The sequence below is a fragment of the Pseudorca crassidens genome, chromosome 9 (assembly GCF_039906515.1).
Source record: "Pseudorca crassidens isolate mPseCra1 chromosome 9, mPseCra1.hap1, whole genome shotgun sequence".
Classification (NCBI taxonomy): domain Eukaryota; kingdom Metazoa; phylum Chordata; class Mammalia; order Artiodactyla; family Delphinidae; genus Pseudorca; species Pseudorca crassidens.
The window spans coordinates 91,812,003-91,833,382 of NC_090304.1; the positions used below are offsets into that span (position 1 = coordinate 91,812,003).

General features: G+C 45.8%; 1 long non-coding RNA gene across 1 annotated transcript; it reads left to right on the forward strand.

The window, feature by feature from the left end:
• Nucleotides 1–11,014: 11,014 nt before the first annotated feature.
• Nucleotides 11,015–20,962, forward strand: LOC137230876 (uncharacterized). Its single transcript, XR_010946282.1, has 2 exons — nucleotides 11,015–12,357; nucleotides 20,697–20,962. It is a non-coding gene; the product is annotated as an uncharacterized lncRNA (long non-coding RNA).
• Nucleotides 20,963–21,380: the final 418 nt, after the last annotated feature.

The following is a 21,380-nucleotide window of genomic DNA, read 5'->3' on the forward strand; positions in this document are numbered from 1 at the left end:
CCCTTGCCAACTGGAAAGATCCTCAGAGCAAAGGATACCTCTGGCTCCATGTCACCTGTTAGCACTTGTTTAAGAAGCAGCATTTCACTTGAGTTTCTCACTCCACCTGGATCAGTGTGAGGGCCAGCTTAGAGTGAGAGTCTAGTGACACTAGGTGGTGAGAAGAGGGAAATGCATGCATGATGGTTGTTCTGATGGGCAGAGGAAGGAAAAGGCTTTTGCTAATAAATTCCCATCTGGGAAGGGAGGAAGCCACAAAATGGTGGGAGTAGGGGTAGGGGTGGGGATTGGACCATGCAAGTTTAATTTGATTGATATCCACCTTATTCTCAGAAATCTCTTGGCATTTAGGCTTCTTCCTTAACACTGGTTATCCCAAGCCCTGGCACTTGACCTTTCCCTTAATTCCCCGGAGCACAGCTGAGACCAGCCTGGAACATTTAAATTAGATTTCTCTGAAGTCTCAAGGACAACGAAAGAAAATAAGCACCAAGAACAGCACAACATTAGCCCAGATCTCTGCCTGCCTGCCTGCCTGCTTGCCTTCATGAGACCAGGCCGTCTTTAATCCCTACGACCAAGAAGCCCAATAAAGTGAGACCCAGAGTGACGCGTCTAGTGGATTCTCTGTCCATCCTCCTATCGAAGGTCAACTGCTCCTGGCCTCTGGGTCTCATCCTCCCTCTCTTTCCAAACTCTTTGCTTCCATACTTTTCTCTCTTCGACATCCATTTCTCCCTTTCAACCAAATTATTCCCGTCAGCTCTACAAACACCTGCCATTTTAACAAACTTTCCCTGACCCAACGTCCCTCTTTAGTGAACACCCAAATCCTCCTACTCTGAACAGCAAAATTCTACAGACAGCTGTCTATACACATTGTCTTCTTTCATTTTTCTTACAACCTTGTCTGATCTGGGTTTTACCTCTTTTACTCCATTGAAATTGTCCTGTCAAGGTCATCAGCGGCTCCATCTTCCAAAATATTGATACCATGGCTACTTTGCTGTCTTCACTTTGCTTGATCTCTCAGAATTTCTAGATCCCTGGCTCCTTTTGGAAACGCTTACTCTACTGGTTTTGCCCCCTACCCTAAGAGCTGCTACTTCTCGGTCTCATTGGCTGGCTCCTTCATCTTCCTCTACTGAACTTTGGATATTATATTAGACTATCTCCGAATGCTTCCCTGATCCTCTGACCTTAACTAGATACTTCTCCCTGTGGTGTCTACTTCTGTCACTTTTATACGTGCTAATGACTCCCGAATTTTTCTCTCTCGTCTTGAGTTTTCCACTGAGTTCCAGACTCAGCTGCTTAGCTGACACATACCTTTTAATGTCGAGCAGGCGTCTCAAACGTACCATGCCTTTTTCAGAAGCCCTGTCCACACATATCCATGCCTGTCTCTTCTATTGGGTATGTAGGATAATGCTAGCTGCTATAACAAACAGATCCAAAGTACACAATGCCTCAAATAGAATAGAAGCTTATTTCTCACTCCTTCAGCTATCCAAGGTAGATGTTTTTGGTTGACAGGTGGCTCTTCTCTACATCCTGTGGTTCTGCCATCCCTGGAGGCCCTGTCATCATCTTCATCTCCCAGAAGAAGGGGAGAGAGAGTTTGAAGGGGACGTGCCTGCTTTTTAAAAACCTTGGCCCAGTAATGATATGTATCTTTCCTGCTTTCGTTCCCTTGGATTGCACTCCATCACATGGCCACATCTGACTGCAAGGGGGACAGGAAAATGTCTTCCAGCTACGTTCAGAGGAAGGAGAGGTTGAGTGTTGGTGAAGAACTAGCGATTTCTGCCACAGTCTGTCCTTCTGGTCACCAAATATCTGTTTCTACTCTTCTTCCCACACTTGGAACATACTCACTCCCAAAGAGAGATAACCCCAAATTCCATCCTGTCATTGGATCTGTTTCAAAATTTGTGGGTCTCTGGGTGATGCGCAGTCCTCACCATCAGCTCTTTGAACGAAAAGCAAGTTACCTGTATCCCAGCCCCATCCACGGTATACAGCTAACGTAAATGACAACAGTCCGTGCTGGGCAGCGTGGAAACATTTAGTAAAACCACTATCTGCGGTAATCAGTTTTCTGCCCTTTCTTGGTATATTTTGGTTATATATTGGTTATATTTCTCTTGCAGTTAGGTGTGGCCAGGTGACTCATTTCTAACAATCATGTGAGCAGGGGTCATTTGTATTATTGTTGGGAAGAGGTTTGTAAAAGGCAGGATCCCCTGCATCCCTTTCCTAAGGCTATCATGACAAGTTGCCACAACTTGAGGGCTTCAACCAAGAGAAACTTGTTTTCTCACAGGTGTAGAAGCCAGAAATCCAAAACCAAAGCATCAGTAGGGCCACATTCCCTCTGAAGACTCTAGGGGAGGATTTTTTTCTTGTCTCTTTTAGCTCCTGGGGCTCCTGGCATTCCCTGGCTTGTGGCAGCATCCCTGCCTCTGTGTTTCCCTGTCCTTCTTCCTTGTGTGTCTGTGTGTGTTGTTTCTGTTTCTTTTAAGGACATTCTCATTGGATTTGGGGTCCTCCCTAATCCACTATGAGCTCATCTCAATCCTTACCTTAACCACATCTGCAAAGACCCCATTTCCAAGTAAGGTCATATGCTGAGGTTACAGTGGACATGAATTTGGGGAAGACACCATCCAATCCACTACAGTCTCCTTTGCAATAAAAATCGCCTTTTGCCATGGGAAGAATGGGACACATCCAAGTCCGTAGTCCACAGGGATGGTGGAGCCCTTGTACAGAGATACTCATGAAGACCCCCTGCCCTGGCAATGTGGAAAGTTCCGAATCTCCGGTCTGGGAGGAACCCCCTTGTCCGTTGTTCTCTGAAACCCCTGGCTCCAGCCTCTTGGAAATCATTTCTTGACTGTAATGTGTCCTGACCCATCTGAAGTGGGTTCCAGGAGGTGGGCCTCCCTCAGGACAGCACAGCTTTCACCACCAGCCTGATTCCTACTTGTACAAGTTCAGGGGCTGAGTGTAATTTTAAGCTCCAACCTTCCAAGGCCTTTACTGGAACAGGTTCATGGGTTTTTTTGGCAATTCAATTTCTTAAAAAACAACCTTTAGATCTATTTGCTTCCAATCCATTCCTCATGCTGGTAACCACACCCAAAATTCTTTCCTACACATAGTTGTCAAAACTGCTTTTATCATTGGTATTATTAGTAGTAATTTTTCTTCTTCCTCAAATCCAAGCCTCCTTGTCAACTTATTAGTGGCTACCTTGGGGCCAGCTGAAAGAGCTGGCTTGGGTGGAATCATAACACTCTTAATTGGATGTTTGCCACAGAAATGAATCCCTTTGTAAGAGAATTTTTAATAATGAGCCTTTATTTCTTGAAGAATTTTCCAGTCTTATTTCCTGTAATTATTCAATACATAGGGCATAGAAACAGTCAACTTACCTACATCTAAAGAAAACAAAAACAAAAACACACAAATGTCTGGATACACCCTATTTTCTTTTATTTCCTCTTGGAAACTTGTCATTTTTTCATGAACTCATCTCAATAATATCTTGCTACAAATGCTGGAGTATAACCAACATACACTACCATTCTGGTCTTTTTCCCAAAGTTTCTCTTAGAGCTATAGGCTCAGTATATATTTAGTCTGTCTTTTTCTTTCACATCTTTATTGGAGTATAATTGCTTTACAATGGTGTGTTAGTTTCTGCTTTACAACAAAGTGAATCAGTCATACATATACATATGTTCCCATATCTCCTCCCTCTTACATCTCCCTCCCACCCTCCCTATCCCACCTCCAGGCGATCACAAACCACCTAGCTGATCTCCCTGTGCTATGCGGATGCTTCCCACTAGCTATCTTTCTTACGTTTGGTAGTGTATATACGTCCATGCCTCTCTCTCGCTTTGTCACAGCTTACCCTTCCCCCTCCCCGTATCCTCAAGTCCATTCTCTAGTAGGTCTGTGTCTTTATTCCTGTCTTACCCCTAGGTTCTTTATGACATTTTTTTTTCTTATATTCCATATATATGTGTTAGCATATGGTATTTGTTTTTCTCTTTCTGACTTACTTCACTCTGTATGACAGACTCAAGGTCCATCCACCTCACTACAAATAACTCAATTTGGTTTCTTTTTATGGCTGAGTAATATTCCATTGTATATATGTGCCACATCTTCTTTATCCATTCATCCCATGATGGACACTTAGGTTGTTTCCATCTCCGGGCTATTGTAAATAGAGCTGCAATGAACATTTTGGTACATGGCTCTTTTTGAATTATGGTTTTCTCAGGGTAAATGCCCAGTAGTGGTCTGTCTTTCAAGTTATCACAAGCAAGACTTTTCCTAATTGTATTATTCCTGCCTACCATGGGACTACATCTTTCTAGCCAGCCTTACCTCTCTCCTTGCTGGCCACTGTCTACTTCCCTGACCCATCTTCTCCCACTTTCCTTTACCAGTGTATCCAGACTCACTGCCTTCTATCTCTTCCCAGACAGAACAGGTTTTTGCATATGCTGTTCCTTCTGCCTAAATCTTGGCCTGGCTGCCTCCTTCACCTATAATTCAGGTCTTGGCTCAAATACTGCCTCTTAGTGGGGTCTTCCCAGACTGTCCCGTTTAAGTTTGCTTCTTCATAGCATTTACCACCGTCTGATATTATCTTCTTTACTTGTTTACTTATCATGGTCCAGACCCCACTCCCCTTGCACGTGGGCTATGTGAGAACCAGTCTCCTGTTGGCCGTGTTTGTCACTGCATCGTTAATGTTAAGAACTGTGCTTGCCACACAACTGTTAGGACAACAAATGCCAATATTAATATACTACTCCGTGCCAGACACTGTTTCAGCTCTTTATTGAAAACTGTTTAATGACAAATTTCAAAGAGACACAGAAGTGGAATAATATGATGAACCTCATAAGGCCCATCACCCGGATTCAACGTTATCAAGATGTGGTCACACTTGCTTCTTCTTTCTTTCCTTCTTTCTCCGTCTTTCACTTCTCTTTCCTTTTCTTTGTTTCTGTTGAAGTATTCTACAGAAAATCTCAGGCATCATGTCATTTCCCTTCTCTGCCCCACTACATCCTTCAGTGTACACTTTTTTTAAAAAATGGATTTTCTTGATAACTAACAAGGTCCTACTCTATGGCACAGAGAACTACATTCAATATCCTGTGATAAACCATAGTGGAAGGCAATATGGAAAAGAATATGTATATATATGTATGACTGAGTCACTGTGCTGTGTACCAGACAGCAAACATTGTGAATCAACTCTGCTTCCGTTTAAAAAAAAAAGAATTTTTCTTATGTAACTTCAATGCCATTTGTATGCCTTAAAAAATTAGAAATGATTTCTTGGTATCAGCACTCAGTCCATATTCATATTTCCCTGACTGCCTCAAAAATAACTTTTGAATGTTGATCTGTTTGAATGAAGAGCCAAACTAGGTCCAAACATTGCATCAGTTTGTTATTTCTCTTAAATCTCCTTCCCACCTGCCCTGCTGCTGACCTGTTGAAGAAAGGGGTGATTATTATTAACTTTTCACTTATGAGATGATGAGGGCCCAAAATGGGGCTGGATGATAGAGATGAAAAGGAGGAAATGTTCTGAAGAAACTTTGTGGAGTAGGGTCATCTGGTCGACCCTACTTTAGGTCCATAGAGTGGTGATACCACTACCCGCTCGGAAGCACTCAGGAGCTATGAGAATAACAATCGCCTTGCTCCCTCTTACAGGGTCCCTGGTGTGACGGCTGAAAGGAACCCTCAGATCAGCTAATTGTATCTCGTGTTTTAGTCCGACAGAACATCTGTACAGTTCTCCCACTTCTTCACAAAATTCCCTCTTTATCTTGCAGCCTCTGAAACTTGTCAGTCACTGTACTTGCTGTGGTTCCCACACCAGCTGTTCACCAAAACTCATGGAGTTTGTTCTGCTTATTTAAAAATACACTCAAATATCTGGTTACCTATCCCAGACCTTCCAAATGAGAAGCTGTAGGTGTGGTACCTGGGAATATGTATTTTCAAACCACTTTCTGGATGATCATGATGCTAATTTCAACAGCTAGATCATCTCAGAGTCTGTTTCCTTTGATTTTTATTTTTATGGGTAATATTTTCCTGCTTTTTGGCCTATGTAGTGATTTTTTGGTTGTAGGCTTGATATTGTGGGTGATCTATCTGAAGGAGTCTGGATTATGCTATTTTCCTTTAAAGAGTGTTGTGTTTTGTTTTGGCGGGTAATTAACTTATCAGAGGCTCTCCTTGCACCGTCAAGACTTGGTTTTAGGCTTTGTTAGGGTGAGTCCAAAGTAGCCTTTATTTTAGGGCATAATCCTTCTCCCCAAAGCAGAACTTTCTAGTGTCTCAGCTGAATACTGAGACAGTACATCCTGTAACAAGAAGATCTCTCCACTCTGGCTTGAACACTGACTTGCAGCATCATGTGATCTCTAGCATTTCCATTCTGCCCTCAACTCCATAGCAGCCAGTTTCTTACAAAGTCTCACCCTGTGCATGTGCAGCCTGTCTGTTGACCAAAAACTGACAGGGAACCCTTGTTGTGGGTTAAATTGTGTTCCCCCAAAAGATACGTTGATGTCTGAACCCCTAACACTTCATAATGTGACCTTTATTTGGAAATAGGGTCTTCATAAAGGTAATTAAGTTAAAATGAGGTCATCAGAGGGAAGTCATCTATCTAATCCAATGGAAGTGGTGTCCTTTATAAAAAAAGACATTGGACACAGAGACATATGCACAAAGAGAAAGCCATGTGAAGATGAAGGGAGAGATCAAGGTGATACATCTTCAAGCCAATGAATGTCAAAGATTGACAGCAAACCACTGGACACAAGTGGGGAGGCATGGAACACATTCTCCCTCACAGCTCTCAGAAGAAACCAACCCCACTGACGCCTTGATTTCAGACTTCCAGCCTCCAGAATTATGAGAATAAATTTTTGTTGTTTAAGCCACCCAGTTAGTGGTACTTTGTTATGACAGCCCTAGCAAATGAATACATGCCCACACAGACTTCTAGAGCCCCCTCTGTATGACTTCCTCCTCCCTGGCAGCCAGCTCCACAAGTTCCATTTGCTCTAATAGCAGCTCTAAACTCCGATCTTCGCTTTCTCAGCTCAGCAGGACTGTTGGACTCTTCCTGGTTTCCAGCTTCTTGTGCTCACTTTACATGTTTTCCTTCTCTGAGGGATTGCAGCTGTGTACTATCTATTGTCCAAAGCCTTAAAATGGTTGTGTCCTTTTGTCTAGTTTTGTAGCTGTTTATGGTGAAAGGCAACTCCAGTATTTGTTACTGGCCAGAAATGAAATTTCTTTTCTTTTCTTTTAATATTTATTTACTTATTTGGTTGCACCAGGTCTTAGTTGTGGCAGGCGGGCTCCTTAGTTGTGGTTCCAGGGCTCCTTTAGTTGCGGCTCACTGGCTCCTTAGTTGCAGCATGTGGGCTTCTTAGTTGCGGCTCGCCAGCTCCTTAGTTGCGGCACGGGGGCTCCTTAGTTGTGGCATGAGAACTCTTTGTTGCGGCAAGCATGTGGGATCTAGTTCCCTAACCAGGGATCGAACCTGGGCCCCCTGCATTGGCAGCATGGAGTCTTATCCACTGCACCGCCAGTGAAGTCCCCAGAAGTGAAATTTCTGTTCTAAGTTCTTCGAATCAACTCATTTAATCTTCTCAACAACTCCATGAGGTAAGTTACTGTCTTCATGAGTTCCAGATTTAAAAAACAGAGGCAAAAAAGAAAAAAAAGATTAAATAACTCGTCCAAGGATATATCTTATAAATGGTGGAGCTAGATTTTGAATCTAGACAGTTTAGCTGCACAGTCTATGCTCTTAAACATTAACCTATTATCTGACATAATAGGTGTTCAATGAATGCATTTTCAATAAATGAATATAAGGCTGTTTCTTCTAACTTTTACCATTTAGCCTTCTGTTCCACCTGCTTAGGAAAACTCCAACATTAAATCAACCCACTATCTTCACTTTTCCTGCACCCAGACTTTTAAGCACTCTGGAGAAAACCACCTTCTGGGAAGAATGAACTCCTATCCAGTTATCCAGGCCTTTGAAAATACCTAATAATTCTGTATGTGTCTAGTCTTTGCCCTCCATTTGCTGTTGTTTCTCACCTCAAATTTCAAATATCTGTACCTCCACACTTGTTATTTTCAGAAAAAATACAATTTCCAGCCGTGAACTCTTAGTTTCTTGCTCATTCCTATCAGTCTGACTTGTATTGGCACCCATCCTTGCCTTTCCTCTACTGTCAAAATATTTAGCATTTCTATTTCTATTTAAGGCTCATCCGCTTTTAGCTGCTGCCCACCGTCTTTCTTCCCTTTCACAGCCAAGCTTTGGAAGTGTTGTTTAAATCCTGTCTGCATTTCTTCATCTCCCTTTCACTGAGCTCAATCTGGCTTCTGTACTTATCACTTCATTCATTTATTAATGTTAACTTTTATCAATTTCATCCTTTTGCTTTCTTTAAATGTATTGATTCTTTTTTAAAATTAATTTATTTTATTTCAATTTATTTACTTTTGGCTGTGTTGGGTCTTTTTTGCAGCGTGCGGGCTTCTCATTGCACTGGCTTCTCTTGTTGCAGAGCACGGGCTCTAGGCGCGCACAGGCTTCAGTAGTTGTGGCTGGTGGGCTCTAGAGCGCAGACTCAGTAGTTGTGGTGCACGGGCTTAGTTGCTCCGTGGCATGTGGGATCTTCCCGGACCAGGGCTTGAACCCGTGTTCCCTGCATTGCCAGGCGGATTCTTAACCACTGTGCCACCAGGGAAGCCCCATATTAATTCTTTCTTAATTCCTTAGTTTAAATGCTTAATTCATTATGTGTTCTATCAATATAAATATTTAAGATCATGAAGCTTCCCCTGCTTTATCTGTGTCTTATAGATTTTTATCTGCAGAATTCCTTTCTATATAGTTTTTTTTTTCTTTTTTTCTACAGAGTTTAAAATTTTTGTTTGGGTTTTCTCATTAATCCAAAAGTGTTTATCAGAAAATTTAAAAGTTTTCTGTATGGTAAAGTCTCTTGTTTTCTGGTTTTGTAATTAGTATCTATTTTATGGCATTTTGAACAGAGTATATTATTTTATATTATTTCTACTTTGGGGAAATTTCTCTGTGGTTTTATATACAGTCAATTTTTGAATATCCCATGGAAAACTTAAAAACAAAGATTTACCTTCTGTTTTCAGATTACAGAGTTCAACATATTAAAAAAACCCAAATTTGTATTATTAATTATATTTTTATTTCTCCTCTGTCCTTATTTATTTAGGAAACCGTGAACATGGGAAACTGTGCCCATTCCGTGAGTACGGGCTAGAAAGTGTTGAGACTTGTCCCTATTCTCAACATGGTGCAGGAGAAGGAGAGATGTGATGGTTTCACAGCCCAGAGCATCCCGAGGAGCAGGAGAGTGACTTCCCTTGCTCCTGAGTGGGGAATGGAAATGGGGCAGAGAGAGAGATACAGGCATGGAGGTTGAAAAAGGGGATGTTGCAACCTTTGTTAATCAGTGATCTGAGACCAGATTATGCAGCGTAATCTCAGTGGGTGCCAGGAGCATGGACAAAAAGTAAGTGCCAGGCCCTGTGCCTGGCGCCAAGTAAGTTCCCCACCCCCACCCCTGGTGAAGGAAGGCTCTACGTGATTGAGGTATAATGTCTACCACCCATTTCCATGGGACTTGAAGAGGAAATTCAGTTCAGTCATAGAACAGTTTTGCACACTCATCCCACAACATCTGTAGCTCCAGCTGAGATCTCTCTATGAGTTCCAGACTTCTATCCAGGTTACATTAGATTTTTCTGTTTCAAGTTGAGCTTGCTCCAAATGAAACCCATCTCCTCACATCTTCTCACGCTCCTCACTCCTCAGCTAAAACCCATTCTTCTTCTTCTCTTCCCTGTTTTACTAAATATTATCAACATTCGTTCAGTTGTCTAGGACAGAAACCAGGGTGTTGTGTTGGGGGGTGTAGTTCAGAAAATGCTAAAAATTAAAAGCCAACTAAGGCATCTCTATCCTACTATCACTCATCTATACTGGGGCTTCACTGGCGATTTAGTTTAAAAATTAGGCATGCTTTTTAAATGGTTTGAAAAATCACTGTAGAAGAGGATGCAGTAAATGGAGCAAAAGAGACTAGAAACCCTTCGTACAAGTCAAAGCCACTGAAAAGCCTGGGGGCTGGGGTAGGGAATTGGAGAGGTGAGTGTGACAGAGGTGAGTGGCCAAAGGGAGGCAGGTTCAGGAAAAGACCTTCGTTGGCTGTTTTGGTCTTCATCCCAGTGTGTGTTCTGGGGGGATGGGGAAGGACGAAGCCTGAGCCCCATCAAGAAGGGCCCAAGGGGACTTCCCTGGTGGCACAGTGGATAAGAATCCTCCTGCCAATGCAGGGGACACGGGTTCGAGCCCTGGTCCAGGAAGATCCCACATGCCGCGGAGCAACTAAGCCCGTGCGCCACAACTACTGAGACTGCGCTCTAGAGCCCACGAGCCACAACTACTGAGCCCACATGCCACAACTACTAAAGCCCGCGTGCCTAGAGCCCGTGCTCCGCAACAAGAGAAGCCACCGCAATGAGAAGCCCGCGCACTGCAACGAAAAGCAGCCCCTGCTCGCTGCAACTAGAGAAAGCCCGCGCGCAGCAACAAAGACCAAATGCAGCCATAAATAAATAAATAAATAAATAAATTTATGGAAAGAAACAAAAAAAAGAAGGGCCCAGGGAATCAGATTTCCTGCTGCTCCTTCCTGGACAAAGCTTACTGCTCTCCATGGCTCTTCAGGAATCCAAGGAGCCTGATGTCTATCAGGAGAATTTTGAACCCACGTCCTACCTGGACTACTTCAAGATGAACCAGGATCCCCTGGGTGATGAAGTCCTCCATTTCCTGCTAAAGCACTACAATATCACTTTTAAACCAGGTGCAGGTCTCCTTCACCTCTGAGGGGAGAGATGGGGGAGTGTGGGAGGAGGGGTGGCCATGCAAATTTTAAATCAGATGCTGGTCTTCTTCAATCATAGGGCAGGCTTAGGGTGGGTCTGGGGAGGGGTGGCCAGAACATGGGCAGCAACTTGGGACCTTCAGAGTGTGTGGAACTCCCCTACGGGAAGACTTTAGATACACCTGGTGTGTATGGTGCATGGTGGGATGCCCTCAAAGTTGGTGGGGTCAGATTTCCTCTTCCCATAAAGTCTAAGAGCTGTGGTCTCTGGTGGTCCTGAGTGGGCCTGTCTTCTCCCTATCACTGGCTAAAGAAACTACAAGAGCATCAGAAAGTGTAGAAAGCCTTGCTCCAAATTCACATCACCACTCTTCTGCCTGCTTACCATTGGTAGCCCATGAAAACAGGTGCTAGGCCAGCTGGACCACTAAAATCAAATAATGGGTATCTTTTCATCATTCACATGAGAATAAAACATAACCTGATAGCCAGAATTTTCCCAATTAAAATTTTCTGCCATCAAATTTTCTTAAGCCTTCGATGCCTGCTTCAATTTATTTGCTACTGTACCCTACGAATACAACAACAAACAGACAAACAAAACGTAGCAGCAGAACCCAGGAGCAAGTGAGCAGGCTAAGGGTAGGAGTCGGCCAGGACCCCTGGGTCCAGCTCATTTTCTCTCCTCTCAGCCTTGTTGTTTATCCTGGAAGCCCCTTGCCAGGATCCAAATGCTACTGATATTTTGTGTCAACACAATCTCTCGTGGCTGAAGGGAAGCAAGACAGGAAGGGGAGACCAAGGGCTCTGTAAGCAGGCCCTGAATTCTCCTTTTCGTCCCCATACTGCCAAGCGAGTTTCTGGAATAAAGTTGGTACTTAATAAATGTTTGCTGATTGATCTTTGGAATGTTACCCCTGCTTCTAACACTAATCCTACCAAGACTCTCCATGCTGAGTGAGCTGGGGCAGTCAGTGCAGGCAAAGTTCCCAGTCCTGGAGTTTACATTCCCAGATGGTTGACTCCCGGTAGCCTCTCCCAATGGGACAAGGAAAGTGGAGCCTTTTGGGAAATGTGGACCTCAGAGCCCTGCCTTGGTACTGATGATTCAGAACATTCTTGTTCTAAAACAGGTGGGCTGGAAGGAAAACTCCTGGTTGATCTCAGCTCTGGGCCCACCATCTACAAGCTCCTCTCTGCCTGTGAGTCTTTCAAAGAGATCATTGCCATCAGCTACCCAGACAGAACTGCCAACAGCTGGAGAAGTGGCTAAAGAAGACGCCAGGGGCGTTTGACTGGTCTCGGTGGTGAAATATGTGCGTGAGCTTGAGGGGAACAGGTAAGGGGGTTATTGTTGGGTTTTGAGTCTCCATGATACCAGGAGCTTCACTTAGCTCCCGAATCAAGAATTTTCCATGGGGCGCATGTAGAAATGACAAGGCAGATGGAGACAAAGAAGGAAGGAAGTCAGTGGGGTCCCGAGAAGAAAGGAGGAAGAGTGAGATATGAATCCTATAAAGACCAAAAGAGGGGACTTCCCTGGTGGCGCAGTGGTTGAGAGTCAGCCTGCCGATGCAGGGGACACGGGTTCGTGCCCCGGTCCGGGAAGATCCCACATGCCGCGGAGCGGCTGGGCCCGTGAGCCATGGCCGCTGAGCCTGCGCATCCGGACCCTGTGCTCCGCAACGGGAGAGGCCACAACAGTGAGAGGCCTGCATACCGCAAAAAAAAAAAAAAAAAAAAAAAAAGACCAAAAGAGGGAACAGAAAGAGCTGGCTAGAGACAAACTCGGTGTGGAAGAAACATCACCAAGGTCCACATGGAATGCCAAGGTCTGAGCCCAAGCAAATGGAGAACCCGCTGGGCTGCCTCCATTCTGATTGGCTGGTGCCCCTGTTGTTTCAGTTACAAGCTCCAGGGGGCTCTAAACTTGTGGAATCTTTTCGTGGATCTCAGGAGAGAGGGGTTAGAATTAAGACAATCTTGCACTGCAAGTGGAACAGAATTTACTTACCTTGTGTATTTTCATTGAATTTCAGGGCATCAGGAAGGTCCACCATAGCCCTTCCACTCTCCGAATATCACCCTCCCTAGTTAGGTAAGATAGTTGAGGTTGTACATTAGATTCTTATTCCTTTTGCTTAAGACTATAGCTTTTTTTTTTTTTGATTTTTTAAAATTGAGGTATAGTTAATTTACAATGTTAATGTTAATAGTTAATTTACAAGGAGCGCTTAAGGAGAGCCATCCGCCAGGTACTCAAGTGTGACATCCTGAAACAAGAGCCCTTGGAACCTGCGGTCCCACCCCTGGCCGACTGCCTCATTTCCTCCCTGTGCCTCAAGGCTGCCTGCCCCACCCTGCAGGCCTGCCTGGACGCACACCCTGCGTCACCTCAGGACCCTGCCCTGGCCCAGGGGCCATCTGATGCTGAGCGGGGACTTTGAGGCCAGCTTCTTCATGGTGGGGGTCAAGAGGTGCTCCTGCCCCTGGAGGAGAAATTCCTGCGGGTAGCCCTGCAGGAGACCGGCTTCATCACTGAGAAGCTGGAGGAGTTTCCGCAGGCCACTGAGACCTGCTTGGATAACTGCTCCGACGACACAAGGTTCTTCTTCCTGGAGGCCCGGAGAAGGGACCGAGGCAGCGACTTGGAGGAAAGGGCAGCAAGCAGGGCAGGGCTCCAGCCATCACGCTGCGACCTCATTCGCGTTCCTCTCCATTTAGTCAGCTTTCCTTAGAACCCTTACCAGCAAATGATTGCCAGGTAAATAGGGATGCTTATCTCAAACAGAGAGGCTTATAATATGCTTCACTAATGGCCCAGGGCTGGGAAAAAGAATTGGACCAGAGAAATAAAGCTGCGCCTCCTTCGTGCTGAGGGCTCTTCAGGGTTGCGTGGAATGAAGGGGAAGAATCCCTTCCCGTTCCCCTGTTTTAGGCAATTCAGACTGCACAACTTCTGAGCTCACTCCCCACCTGCATCCTCATCCCTGCTAATACTGGAGCCCCACCCCATGAAAAGGAAAGCACACGCATGGATTTTGACACTTGGCTCTCTGGCTTACTTGCTCCTGTGACTTTAGGTGGGCACCTGGTATCTCAGAGCCTCAGTTTTCCTATCTCTTAAATGGAAATCATCACACCCTTCCCCAGGGTTATTGTGACACCCCAAAGATATAACATGAATGCACTTGGTACATAACCACGTGAGCAACTTCATGTGCTTTTTAAGTTTAGCTGACCTTATAGATGCATAACATAAGGAACTCTAAAAAGAGCAAGAGAAGTTGTTTTCCTTCTTTTTCCAGTGAAACCCTCCTAACCCAGTTTGGGGCAGGGATGGGACACTTGGAAAAGACTTTTTTTAAGAAGTAGCAAAGAAATCAGTGAGATCTAAAGGGTGACCAAGAGTAAGCCAGGTGAAGGAATTGGGGGTGAAGGACAGGAACTTCTAGTACAGGTACTGAGACCCAGAGGGGAGATAACATACTGTGTTTGGTGAACTTCAAGAAAAACTGAAGACATTTGGGTACCAAGATTGCGGCCCTATCCCTCTAGGGCACTGCTGATACCCCAGGCTCCTGGCATGGTAGAACAGGCCAGCGCTTCAAGGGGGCAGAGGAGTGTCAAATCAGTGACCGTGGGTGGCGTTGGAGGTGGGCACGCAAGCAATTTAGTCATTCAACAAATATTTGTTGAGTGTCTGCGTCAAGCTGGACCCTGTGAGGAGTGTCAGAACCTTTGCCCAGGGTTGGTCTTCGCACTAAACATGGTTGCAACATCTAAGCCCTTGATCACATTCTACACCGTGTGTGCATCTGGGTATATTCTTGTGCGTGTATGTGGGCATGTGCACACGTGTGTGTGTATGTATGTGTGTGTGTGTTTATGCTGAGGATGGTAGTAGAGATGGGTCAGTTCTATCCCTGGTGCCACCACATGAGTTATAGGTGAGGCTGCCTCCCAAAGGCTGAGGTCAGATCAAGATTAGTTACCAGGACTTCCTTGCAGTAGATGGACCCTGAGGCTGAGTGCTAACACTCCATCCCAAGAGAGCTCCAAGTATACACTGGCCTGTGCAGCCAGAAAGCTGAGCTGGGCTGGGAAAGCATAGGGCAGGGTGGGAGGGCATATATGGAGGGTGCCCAGAGCGGGAGCTCTTGGCGGGATTGAGGTGCCCAGTCTCTGCCTTCCTGCAGGAAGTGTGGACGTGCACCTGGGGAAGTTTCTTCTGGGGTCCTAGTGTTAGTTACATGAGTTTTCACGTTGGGAGCTATTGGCTTCTTGACATGACATTCAAGTGTATGCTTTATGGGCTGCCTGTGAGCGGGCATTTGAGTGTTTACCTTCATGGGAGATGAGAGATACCAATGTGTGTGAGCCGTGGCTGGTGACCGGAGGAGGTTTACAATTTGCTGAGATAACGGGCAGCACACTTCTGTTAAGTTCTACAGTGAGGCAGAATTAGCTCGGGACGATGATGGGAAGCACAGAAGAGGGAGGGATTAGTTCCTGCTCGGGAACTGAGGAAGGTTTCATGGAGGAAGTGGCAGCCAAGATGCGTTTTAAAGGAGGATGAAGGTTGGAAAAGCATTCCCCCTGGAGGAAACAATACTGTTACAAACCATGGCCTTGGGAAGATGCTGAGTGAATGATGTGATGTTTCCGTTGCCTAGAGTGTGGGCTCCTTATGCGAGAGCAGAGGGAGGCGAGGGCAGGAGGGCAGCTTGGGGCATTGGGCTCCGCTAGCCTCTCCAGTGGTCGTCAGAGTTCATCAATAAATATTTATTTAGCATCTGCCAGGCACTGAGAACGCAAGAACAAATATGATACAATTCTTGCCCTTGCCGGGCTCACAGACAGTTATGACAGCCGTTATAGGAAGTGAGGGAACACAGAAGGAAGTGCCTAATTTGGGAGAGGTCAGGGAGGCATCACAAAGAGGTGATGTTTAAAGTGAGCCTTGAACTAACTGTAAATACCAGGTTGCCAGGCAGACAGTGAGGTGGCGGTGGGATGGGGTGATGACGGCATCTCAGGAGGAGGAAGCAGCTTGGCCCAGATGGGAGCCGTGGGTGGACACCGGGCACGTGTGGGGAACTTCGGTCGGGAAACACGTGCCAAGTGGCTGCTCCCTGCGGGGCCTGTTCTGTATTCTGGGGATTCAGTGAATGAGTCCAACAAGGCCCTACCCTCATTCTACTTGGGAGGGGCAGGGAAGGCAGGCAATAATAAAGGAGACCAAAACAAGAGTGTGAGAAGCCCCAAGAAGGAAACAACCAGGGCGATGCCGTAGAGAGTAATAGGCAGAGGGGGTGGGAGGAGATGCCTGGGATGAGCAGACCTAACTGGGGCCCCGCACAGTCAATGGTGTGAGAGCAGGAGCTCCTGGGGGAAGGGTGCCAAGCCCAGCAGCCCCCCTTCTTTATGACAGAGCTCCCCAAAACTAGTGTGGAGAAGGCCTCTGGAAGCAAAACCAATAGGCAGACGGAAACTGCCAGGCTGCCTGTTGGGTGTCTTGTCTGCAGCCCTCCCACAGCGAAGCCCCTTTATTTATGTATTAAAAGATAAATCAAACAGCTTTATTTAGTGTTTTAGACATTCAGTTGGTTTTATTTTATTTTATTTTTATTTATTTATTTTTTAAAGGTCTTTTTTTTTTAATTTTATTTATTTATTTTGGCCGTGTTGGGTCTTCGTTTCTGTGCAAGGGCTCTCTCTAGTTGTGGCGAGCCGAGGCCACTCCTCATCGCGGTGCGCGGGCCTTTCACTGTCGCAGCCTCTCTTGTTGCGGAGCACAGGCTCCAGATGCACAGGCTCAGTAGTTGTGGCTCACGGGCCTAGTTGTGGCTCACAGGCCACGGCATGTGGAATCTTCCCAGACCAGGGCTTGAACCCGTGTCCCCTGCATTGGCAGGCAGATTCTCAACCACTGCGCCACCAGGGAAGCCCGGTTTTATTTTTTTTTCCCTAGTACAAACAATGTTTCAAGGAATTATTCTCCATTCTATTCCCCCACATACAGATGCTTTAATATTACTAGGTAGATTTCTAAAAAATGGCTTTTGAGTCAAGAGACAATTTAAAAATTAATCTATGTTTCCATACTACCCATAATTTTTCAATTTTTTGGCCGCGTGTTATGCGGGATCTTAGCTCCCCCGACCAAGGATCGAACCCGTGCCCCCTGCAGTGGAAGCACAGAGTCCTAACCACTGGACCACCAGGGAATTCCCACTACCCATAAAATTTAAAGCCATTTGTTGCTCCACTGCTAATTTCATTGTATAGATATAAAACTTTGTACAATCTGTTCCTTGCAGAGTATTGCCCAAGGCAGTGATTCACTACATTTAAGGACATCGATTTCCGTGTCATTTAAGGACATCGATTTCTGTGTCATTGGTATCAAGTAGAGGGATGCCATTACAAAGGATGTTGTAGGACAGTCTTTGTTTAATTTCCAGGGATTGAAGACCTATAGGAGATCTTTGGCACATTTTCAGAGAGTTTCTAAACATCATGAAATGATGTTTATGATTGTGAAATAAAGTTCATATTTTATGGCAAGACAAGAAAAGTTTAAATGCAAAAAATTCTCCTCTGCACTTTGGCCTCCCCTCTCCCCCCACTGTGCATTGTGTATCTTCATTACCCATCGACCAACCCTCCCGCATCAGCAGGAATAGCTGCTCAGCCATAAAGAGCAACATTCTCCCAGCACCAACAAGACAACTCCAATGATAACATTCCTTCTTGATCTCGTAAGGGATCACATGACCTACCATTATGACCCTTAGATCTGGATTATGTAAACTCAATAATACTTCACTTGTTGGACAGCCCTCTGTCTCAAAAACTTATATAACTGTGCCTTGAGTTCTAACGGCCCGAACAGTTCTCAGAGCTTTCTGAGATGCTCTTCCCGGGTTATAATCCTCAAATTTGGCTCAAATAAAATTTTCCATTTCTTTTTAAAAAATATTTATTTATTTAATTTATTTATTTTTGGCTGCGTTGGGACTTCGTTGCTGTATGCGGGCTTTCTCTAGTTGCGGCGAGCGGGGGCTACTCTTCGTTGCAGCGCGTGGGCTTATTGCGGTGGAGAAGCCCGCTTTATTAATTAATTAATTAATTTATATATGGCTGCGTTAGGTCCTAGCTGCGGCACGCGGGCTCTTCATTGCGGTGTGCAGGCTCCTCTCTAGTTGTGGTGTGCGGGTTACAGAGCATCTGGGCTTGGTAGTTGCGCTGCACAGGCTTAGTTGCCCCACGGCATGTGGGATCTTAGTTCCCCGTCCGGGGATCGAACCCGCGTCCCCTGCATTGGAAGGTGGATTCTAAACCCCTGACCCACCAGGGAAATCCCAAAAAGCCCCCTTTAAAATGTTCAAGACCTTCCCTTCCAGAGGAAGATCCCAGGCCCTCAGACCTCCAGGGCAAAAACCAGCAGTGAGTGGGGTGGGCAGTGCACTGCTGGGGGACAGCGCAGGTGGCCCTGCTGAATGTGAGTCCCCGTGTGTGGGTGCCCTTGGGGAGAAGGAGGCAAGACAGCTGGGTGGCTCCCAGGGGACCAGTCCTAGCCCAGTTTAGGATTAAGTTTCCCTTGTCCTTCACTCTGTGGACACAAGGGGGCAGCCGAGCCTTGAGCTTGGCAGGCTGCAGTGCCAATGGGGTGGGAGGACTCTCTTCCCTCAATTTTTTTTCTTTTTTAATCTTTATTTTTGGCCACGCTGCATGGCTTCTGGGATCTTAGTTCCCCGACCAAGGATCAAACCCACGCCCTCGGCAGTGAAAGTGTGGAGTCCTAACCACTGGACCACCAGGGAATTCCCTCTTCCCTCCATCTTGCTTGTCCACGGACCGCTCACTGTCTGAGACCTGCTCTCCTGTCCAACCTGACCTCTGAATGCGGGAATCAGAAAGAGGACGGCCACTGCCAGGACAGAGAGTCCTAATCTTCCCTGACCTTCACTTAAGCACATATAATTTGCACAGGCCCTGCCCCATCCACAATAGAGGCTAAGGCCCAGGAGAGCTAACTCAGATCTGCCCTCTCCAGGGCCCGGCTAGAGACTGGCCCATAAGCAGCCTGGACACGCAGACCAAGGGAGAGACACCCCAGCTGACCTCTGGAAGGGCATCCTTCTGGGGCCTCTCTGCTGTAATGAAAACCTCCCCAAAGCCCATGAAGCTGGGGCAGGAAGGCCAAGTACCGTGGACAGGGCATAGTAAGCCCATCAGATCCATCCAACAGCTGTTATGCATGTGTTAAGGTCCCGAGCTAGTGCTAGGAGTACAAAGGGGAATTGGATTCAGATTCTTCCCAAAAGTTCACGATCAGGTAGGCAAATGGCCATTGCAATGTAGTGTGGTAAGTTCAGTGAGAGTTGTGCAAGTCTCAGAAGTGCATTCACCTAGATGTGTGCGTGGGGTGGAGTGAGGTCAGAGAAGGCTTCCTGGAAGTAATGCCCAGGTTAAGGCTTAAGGATAAGAGGGTTTAACCAAGCAAAGGTAGAGAGGGCTTTTCAGGCAAGGGAAAAGTGTAAGCAAGAGATTGAAGAAACAACATGGGAGAGAGGTTCAAAGAAACTCATGTGTCTGAGAGAGTTCCAACCTAATACCCTTTAATGCTGCAACCATCTTATCAGGCTCAGGCTCTGTGATATGGCTCTTGCCCACCTCTCCTGCCTGAAACGGTTTCCTGAGCAGTTCTGTACATTTGCGTAGGAGCTTTGGAGAACTGAGTTTTTCTAGGCCAGAGCCTACAGGATTAAGGGAAAGTGGATGCTGCAAGGAAGACTTGGAGGCTGGGTAATTAGCCTCTGGGTGAGCCTTTCCCTCTGGGGACCTTCCACATCCCTGTCCTTAACAAGTGACCTCCTTGCAAATGGGGGACTGATGGGGAAACTGACAAAGGAAGTAGTGACAGGGTGCTTTCAAGAGGAATCCAGAGGTTGAGACTGTAAACAAACAACCAACAATATCTCAAAAATAAAAACCGTAAGACTAAAAATTGATTGACTAGGCCACATAAAAATTAGATTCCTGATTGGTAAAAGACCCCATAGCCAAAGTGATCAGGCAGACAGATTGGTAGGATTATTGGCAATGATAAAACCAATGCGGGGGGCTTCCCTGGTGGCACAGTGGTTAAGAATCCACCTGCCAATGCAGGAGACATGGGTTTGAGCCCTGGTCCGGGAATATCCCACATGTCACAGAGCAACTAAGCCTGTGAGCCACAACTACTGAGCCTGTGAGCCACAACTACTGAAACCCACGCACCTAGAGCCCATGCTCCGCAACAAGAGAAGCCACTGCAGTGAGAAGCCCGAGCACTGCAACGAAGAATAGCCCCCGCTCGCCGCAACTAGAGAAAGCCCGCACACAGCGACGAAGACCCAATGCAGCCAAAAAAAAAAAAAGAAAGAAAGAAAGAAAGAAAATAAATAAATATTAAAAAAAGTCCTGACAGGGAATTGATACCTTCTAGAATACACAATGAATACACAAATGAATAACAATGACAGGAGGAAGTCTGAAAAAAAAAAAAAAGGAACAAGGATATGATGAGGAAATTTATAGAAAGGGAAACCCCAAAAGTCACAAACATCTTGGGGCAGAGATTGTCTAATTCTTCACCAATTTCCATATCCTCTTTTCTTTGGCACACAGGGGCACCAGGATTTTCTCTGGCCCAAGGAATGTGACTGCATCTGTGCGTGGTACTACAAACCTCCTGTGCCATTCTCTGAAGGCTCTCTCTTCCCTCCCCTGCTGGCTGCATGCAGAGAATCCAGCGGAGGACCCTGAGGCCCTAGGAAATGACAGAGCTACACAGTAGAAGCCTGACCATCTGGAGTAGTACTCTGCCCTTGACCCCCACTACACTGGACCGTGATGTGAACCAAAAATAAACATTTGTTTTGTTAAGACACTGAGATTTGGGGTTTGTTATATCACTTAGCTTACTCACTATTTAGACGTGCTCAAGCTCACCAGAGAAAGGCAAAATTTAAAAAGGTGTATGTACCACTTCACTTGTTCTCATGCGACTGGCAAAAATTGGTAAAGTAGATCATTCTAAGAAGTGTGCTAGGGCTTGAAGGTGTGCATGTGCGTATGGTAACCCAGGAACTCCCATGCACTGCTGGTAGGGAGGTAGACTGGTGGAGCCTTGCTGGGGGCAATCGGGTGGTTCTTAGTAAAATTAAATATGTGGATATCTTGTGGCTCAGCATTTCTACTCCTGGGGATATATCCTGTGAAAAGGCTCACACGGGTCTATATAGAGGAGACATAGATATCTACAGAATGTTGTGCTGGGGAGTTAGGGGCAATTTGGGTGTCCATCACTGG